Raw genomic sequence first — 6,923 nt, 5'->3', positions numbered from 1 at the left:
CTTTATCCCTCCCCCCTCCAAAATGGAGTTCAAGATGGCTTACAATGAAATGTAATAAAACAGGTGCAATTAAAACATAAAACAAGAGCAAACATGGGAGATTTAAAACCCAATTTAAAAACATATCTCTAAGCGAAAACTTCAGCACCCATATAGTTAAATGCCCCTTCCATGGTCAACAAGGTCAGTCGCCAAAGGCCTGCCTGAATAAACAGGTCTTTGTCTGTCAACAGAGATAGCTAGGAGAGAGCCAACCTGCTCTGTTCTAGCAGGGGTTTTCAGAGCCTGGGAGGCCATCAAGAAAGCCTTCTCATGTCCCCTTCAAAAGCACCTCTGATGGTGGCAGGCTGAGAGAAGGGCTCGCAAGAGAAAGACTTTGAGTAAGTCAAAACGTTGATCCATCTAGTTCAGTCTGTATTGCTTTCACCAGGGAATGGGCGGTATTACTGGGTCAGGTAAATCTCTGGGTGATTTGCAGTACAGTGGTGCCTCGCAAGATGAATGTAATTCGTTCCACGAGTAGCGCTGTCTTGCAAAATTTTTGTTTTGCGAAAAGTGGTTTCCCATAGGAATGCATTACAATGCATTCCTATGGGAACCTCATAAGACTAAAATAATTCATTCGTCTTGTGAGGCATCAGTCTTGCTAAAAACATTCGTCTTCCGAAGCATGGCCATAGAAGCCGTCTTGTGAGGCACCATAGCGATCGCAAAAACCATTCGTCTTGCGGGTTTTTATCCTGTGAGGCATTTGTCTTGCGAGGCACCACTATATATGGCTATGATCTGTGCTGCTTAAAGGAATGCTGGCCGTGTCCTAAATTATAGGATTGAAATCAAGATCTCTTGGCAGTAATCAGCAATAGATTTTGAAGTAGGACTCTGAATTCAATAGTTTGGTATTGAAAACTGGGCTCAGAATTCTTTTGGGTCTTTTATACCGAGCTTCAGTTTGTGGATCTCAACGTCTAGTACTATATTAAATCAAAATAGATCTGCTTCGGGATCTACACTAGCAAGGGCTCTTGAGGGTCTTTCTATGCCCCAATGGAAGTTGTCAAGAAATATATCACTCAGCTACAGCCCTTTCTCCCCTAAACTACAGGGCAACTTTGCATTTGTTGTTGTTTAGTCGTTAAGCCTTCCAGAACGAAGATTGCCGGAGGAAATATCAACAACCTCCGATATGCAGATGATACCACTCTGATGGCAGAAAGTGAGGAGGAATTAGAGCCTCTTAATGAGGGTGAAAGAGGAGAGCACAAAAATGGTCTGAAACTCAACATAAAAAAACCTAAGATCATGGCCACTGGTCCCATCACCTCCTGGCAAATAGAAGGGGAAGATATGGAGGCAGTGAAAGATTTTACTTTCTTGGGCTCCATTATCACTGCAGATGGTGACAGCAGCCACAAAATTAAAAGACGCCTCTTCTTGGGGGGAAAGCGATGATAAACCTGGACAGCATCTTAAAAAGCAGAGACCTCACCTTGCCGACAAAGGTCCGCATAGTCAAAGCTATAGCTTTTCCAGTAGCGATGTATGGAAGTGAGAGCTGGACCATAAAGAAGACTGACCGCCAAAGAATGGATGCTTTTGAATTTTTGTGCTGGAGGAGACTCCTGAGAGTCCCCTGGACTGCAAAGAGAACAAACCTATCCATATTGAAGGAAATCAACCCTGAGTGATCACTGGAAGGACAGATCCTGAAACTGAGGCTCCAACACTTTGGCCATCGGATGAGAAGAGAAGATTCCCTGGAAAAGACCCTGATGTGAAAATGTGAAGGCAAAAGGAGAACAGGATGATATAGGATGAAATGATTGGACAGCGTCATTGAAGCTACCAACATGAATTTGACCAAACTCTGGGAGGCAGTGGAAGACAGGAGGGCCTGGTGTGCTCTGGTCCATGGGGTCACAAAGAGTTGGACATGGTCCAGCTCTCACTTCCATACATTACTACTGGAAAACCATAGCTTTGTCTATGCGGATAAATGCATTGGCAAAGCAGCTACCATGTTCTCTAAATTCACAAAGAGAGTATGGCTTAATAAGAAGCTGGCAGCTTTGTGCATGGCAGGAGAGGAAGCTGAACATGTTCCATATGTATTGTCTCCAACACATTTTTGGCCTCACGTGCCAGGACAAAATTCTAAATAGAGTAGTCCTAGAACGAGCTGGAATTTTTAGCATGAATACATTACTGAAAGAGTGACGTCTACATTGGCTCTGGCGTGTCGTGAGAATGGCTGATGGCTGGATTCCAAAAGATCTCCTGTATGGAGAATTAGTGCAAGGAGAGCACCCCAGAGGGAGACCACAGCTGCGATACAAGGATATCTGCAAGTGGGACCTGAAGGCCTTAGGAATGGACCTCAACAGATGGGAAACACTGACCTCTGAGCATTCAGCCTGGAGGCAGGTGGTACAGCATGGCCTCTCCCAATTTGAAGAGACCCTTATCCAGCAGGCCGAGGCAAAGAGGCAGTCCTGAAACCAGCAAAATCAGAGAGCTGTGCAGAAGACCGATTGGATTTGTCTTCAGTGTGGAAGGGATTGCCACTCTCGAATTGGCCTTCTCAGTCACAGTAGACGCTGTTCCAAGTTCTCTATTCAGAGCACGTTCCCATAGTCTCTTGAGACTGAAGGATGCCTATACAGTATATGTAGCCTAAAGTTGACTTCACTCACTGTGCTGCTGCTAACAGCCATCCTATGACAAAGCAGGGTCTGTCTGTCACTCTTTACCTCTCCTGAAATGTGTGACATGAGGAATTTGTATTAAGAGCTGTGGGCATGATGGCTCCATTCTTCTCCTCAAAGTGGTGCTTCATGCTGTCCAACATGGATCGGGAGGGGCAGAAGGCCTTGTTTTAATACCCACAGCAACATGGTGGATGGGACGTTTTAGAAGTCCTTCCATGCAATACTGTACAATGGGGGAAGAAGGTGCAGGGGGAATGTGGAAAGGTGGCATGGACTGGCACAATATGACAGGCCAGACTGGTGAGTCTTTTGGACCACATCAAATGTACCGGCCAGAGATTTCCCATCCCCAGTGTTACCTACTGCTTTGCAGTGACTCTCCAAGATTTCAGGCAGAGGTCTTCCTCCCAGTGAATATCTGAAATTCCCCAAATATGTGAAACTGAGTTTAATGGGTTGTTTCTATACGCAGCTTCCCACTGCAGGAAGTAGCCTCCTCTCCACAGACATCCTTACTGAAGTTAACCATTGGTGACTGAATTCATTTTCTCTACCCATTCAAGGGATGTGTGTGGAATTTTAATCTAATTTAACTGCAGGAGCAACTTGCTCCTGGAGTTAGAGGAGACCTGTTGTTAAATCTCTGTACTGTAGTATAGCTGCTTTATACTGTATTTGGTTCTTGCCCTAATTCAGAGAAGGGAAATTATCCTTTTTTGGACTATAGCTCCCAGAATACCTAAGCCACCATGGCCAGTGGTCATGAAAGCTGAGGATTATGGAATTGTAGTTCCCAAAAGTCACATTTGCTCTCTTTAGTCTAGCTACTCAAGTGTTAAGTATTTCTCCAGTGACTTAAATAGACTTCTTTCCTAGCCCTGATACTGAAGGCATTTCAATTGATGATGCTGTGAATAGGGTTCTGGAAATCCATCCGTCTTTGTGTTTTATAAAGCCATATAGCCAAGCAAATAAATAAATAAATGAACAAACCTGCAAGTCCCATGCACCGAGCCACAGGTTTTCCATAAAGATCAGCTTATGTTCCTTGGTGGGGGCTGCTTGTTCCAGTGCATGAGAATTATTTCTTTTGGCCTGAGATGAATGCTCAGTTTTTCTCCCCCTCCCCCACTTCCCGCAACATCCATTGTCTGATCTGTGTAATTAACCAAAAAGGTCTGGTGCGTTCTAAAAAACAGGAAGAATGCTGTTCTTTGACTTGTTTTAGCTCCTTTTGTTTAAGCTTCTTAATTTCTGGCAGCATGATTATAGGCACATTTGAGCAGATGCATCTATTATTGAGCTGACCCTATCATTAGACACGAGGGACGTGGTGGTGCTGTGGGCTAAACCGCAGAAGCCTGTGCTGCAGGGTCAGAAGATCCGGCAGTCGTAAGATCGAATCCACGCAAGGGAATGAGCACCCGTCGCTTGTCCCAGCTCCCGCCAACCTAGCGGTTCGAAAGCATGCAAATGCGAGTAGATAAATAGGGACCACCTCGGTGGGAAGGTAAACAGTGTTCCGTGTCTAAATCACACTGGCCATGTGACCACGGAAAGATTGTCTTCGGACAAAACACTGGCTCTATGGCTTGAAGAGCGGGATGAGCGCCGCCCCCTAGAGTCGGACACGACTGGACAAAGATTGTCAAGGGGAACCTTTACCTTTATCATTAGACACAACATGACACAGAGATTGCACAGAGCAGTGGCAATAAGCTGGGCGATAGGATTGTATGTGCCCTGCCACCTACCATATGCCGCATAAACCTAGGAGCACGGTACAGTGTTGTCCCATTTATTGGCCAGTGTTGAAGTAGAATTGCATAGCCAGACCTGTCTACTTCTGTGTATGGAATGGGAGTGTGTGTGTGTGTGTGGGGGGGGACATCTTTGACCCATGGAGCAAATTTCTTTGGATGAGCCTGTTGTATTATACAGGGGTGTGACCAATTCCCATTAGAACTTACACGTTGTTCTCACAACTAAAGGTACATTCAAACACCGGTTCTTCTACATTTCTTGACAAGGCCTGCGGCCTACATAGTTCATTTACACCCATAAATTATACAGTTAGTAAATCCTTCAAGGGTATCCAGTGAAGTGAGGTGGACAGAGTGATGGAGTAGGACTCAGGAGATTTGGGGTTGGTTCTCTAGCTGTGCCCTGGAAATTCAGTGGGACGTGGGAACTGGTGAAACCGCTGCTTAAATACTTCACTTACTTTGAAAACCCTCTTAGGATTGCTGTCAGTCAGTTCTGACTTGATGGCACATAAAAGCAAACCCTGTCAGCAGCACTGGGGTCCTGAAACACCGGGACTCCCAAATGTTATGCTACTTATCTTTCCCTCCATACTGAGCTGACACATCCTGTGGGGTCCTCCTACCCATGAGTAGGAAATGACAGCAGGAGATAAGAAACTCTGGCACTGTTAGTGCTTGAGACCGCACGTGTCTTCTTGTTTCAAACTAAAGCTTGCTACTTAGCGCACTGTTTATTTTTCAGTGCTTCTATTTGTCTTTAGCAAATATCATACAATCCAGGCACTTAGGCCCTATTGAGAAAATGAGTTTGTGGAAGTTACATTTTTGAAATACAATATGATCCCCCCCTGTCATTGACCATGCCAACAGAGGGGAGGGTGGTTCTAGAAGGATAATACAAGAGATATAACTTTGTCAAGCTCCATTCCAGATGTCAAATGACCCACCTGATGAGGAAGAAGGGGGTTGACATGTATGCCTAATGAGGAAGATGTGTGTGTGGGAGACATGGGCACCCCTTCCATCATTGCTTTTCTTGCTTTCCATGAGATGGAAGCCAACATCTTAATCTTGAAGTCTTTTCACCTCAGGTAGTCTTTTATGATTAGACCTCTGCTTTTCCCAGTGTCAGAAAAATCTTCATTGCAGATGTTTGTCTCTAATTTCCGGAGCGCGAGGTTGACCGTGACAGAGCGGGGCTGTTTGTGTGCTTGCCTCAGTCTCATTTATTGTGTGAGCTATTTGAATACCTCAGGAGGTCTCGAGATAATAGGTCAGTCACCCTGCATAAGCATCCTCAAACATGACCTTACGAGTTACCTGTTAACTTTTGATGTGGTTGGTTTTCTGGCTTTATGTGTTATGTGCTATCAGATCAGGGTTGGTGAGACTGATATTCCTGTGGTTTTTAAAATGTTTCTTGTGTAAACTTTCACTAAGTAGGACAATATATGCATTTAATAAATAAACAAACGAACAAACATTTTCGCTCGTAGTTACAAATTTGCAGATCAAGTCAGGCCAGACATATCCCCCCCCCCCCCAGATCTAGATGAAATATCCACCTCCCACCTCCCCCCATAATTTGGGACCGGGCTGGGGAACAGGAAGGAACTGGGCGTGTGGTCAAACACCAAAGTGTTTCTTTCTGCACGCATAGCGGGTGGTTCCTGTGACACTGCCAGCTTAGTCAAACAAAGTTTGAGCTTGCCCCTCCCTAAAGGAGACCTTTCATCCTTCCCTTAATTGTAGCTGATAAGGGGAGGGTTGAGTTGTCTCCTGTAAAAGGCCCGGAAAAGAGGAGTTACCCAAAAGGAGCCCGAAAGGGGAAAAGCAACCAGCTGCTTTTCCTGTGGATTAGTCTTTTAGGCTTCAGAAAGTGGTCCTTTGGATGCTTCGGCCAGGGAGAGACTTTGCCTTCCTGAAAACTGTACAAAACTCTCCTTCTCCAAGTTTTGCTCTGAGAATATAGTTCTATTATATTCTGCTATTGCCTTTTAATTTCAACAAAGGTAAGTCCAAAATGGATCTCTGGAACCATAACTCTCTCTCCCCCCCCCCTCCGCTTTCCACGCTTGAGACAGACTGTGTGTTTTGAAGTGTTTTTCCCTCAAAATAATAAGGACGTGGCTTGAGTAATGGTGATCTTTGCCTTTGGGTTTTCCTCGGTGTTAGAACTAAATGGAAGAGTTTTGTACTGGATTCACCGACCGAGGAAGGAAATGAATGAAAAACATGCAGTCAGCTTCTGATTATATCAGTAAATTAAGAAGGAATGATTGAAAGTGACAGAAATAAATAAATGAGTATATTTGGGATAAAAACAGGTTTAGATCAGAGTAATTAAATAAAGGTGCTCTGAGATTATCCAGTGCTGTCCAACAACAGCTTTACCTTTAAACAGCTGACTCTTCACTGTAAGTAAGTAAGTAAGTAAGTAAGTAAGTAA

The 6,923-nt window shown here is 44.5% G+C and overlaps 1 protein-coding gene across 2 annotated transcripts in view; it reads left to right on the top strand.

Annotated features, from left to right (window-relative positions):
• Positions 1-247: 247 nt before the first annotated feature.
• Positions 248-6,923, top strand: part of LOC110080525 (broad substrate specificity ATP-binding cassette transporter ABCG2) — a 44,389-nt gene continuing 37,713 nt past the window's right edge. Inside the window, exon 1 of one of the 2 annotated variants that reach the window (XM_073001978.2) lies at positions 248-380. The gene's annotated coding sequence lies outside the window, so the exon portion shown is untranslated. Of the gene's footprint in view, positions 381-6,146; positions 6,487-6,923 lie in introns of those variants that run through there. The other variant, XM_073001977.2, reaches the window with a different exon arrangement.

This window comes from Pogona vitticeps, chromosome 5 (assembly GCF_051106095.1).
Source record: "Pogona vitticeps strain Pit_001003342236 chromosome 5, PviZW2.1, whole genome shotgun sequence".
In the NCBI taxonomy this organism is placed as follows: Eukaryota; Metazoa; Chordata; class Lepidosauria; order Squamata; family Agamidae; genus Pogona; species Pogona vitticeps.
This window is presented reverse-complemented; position numbering and strand designations above follow the sequence as displayed.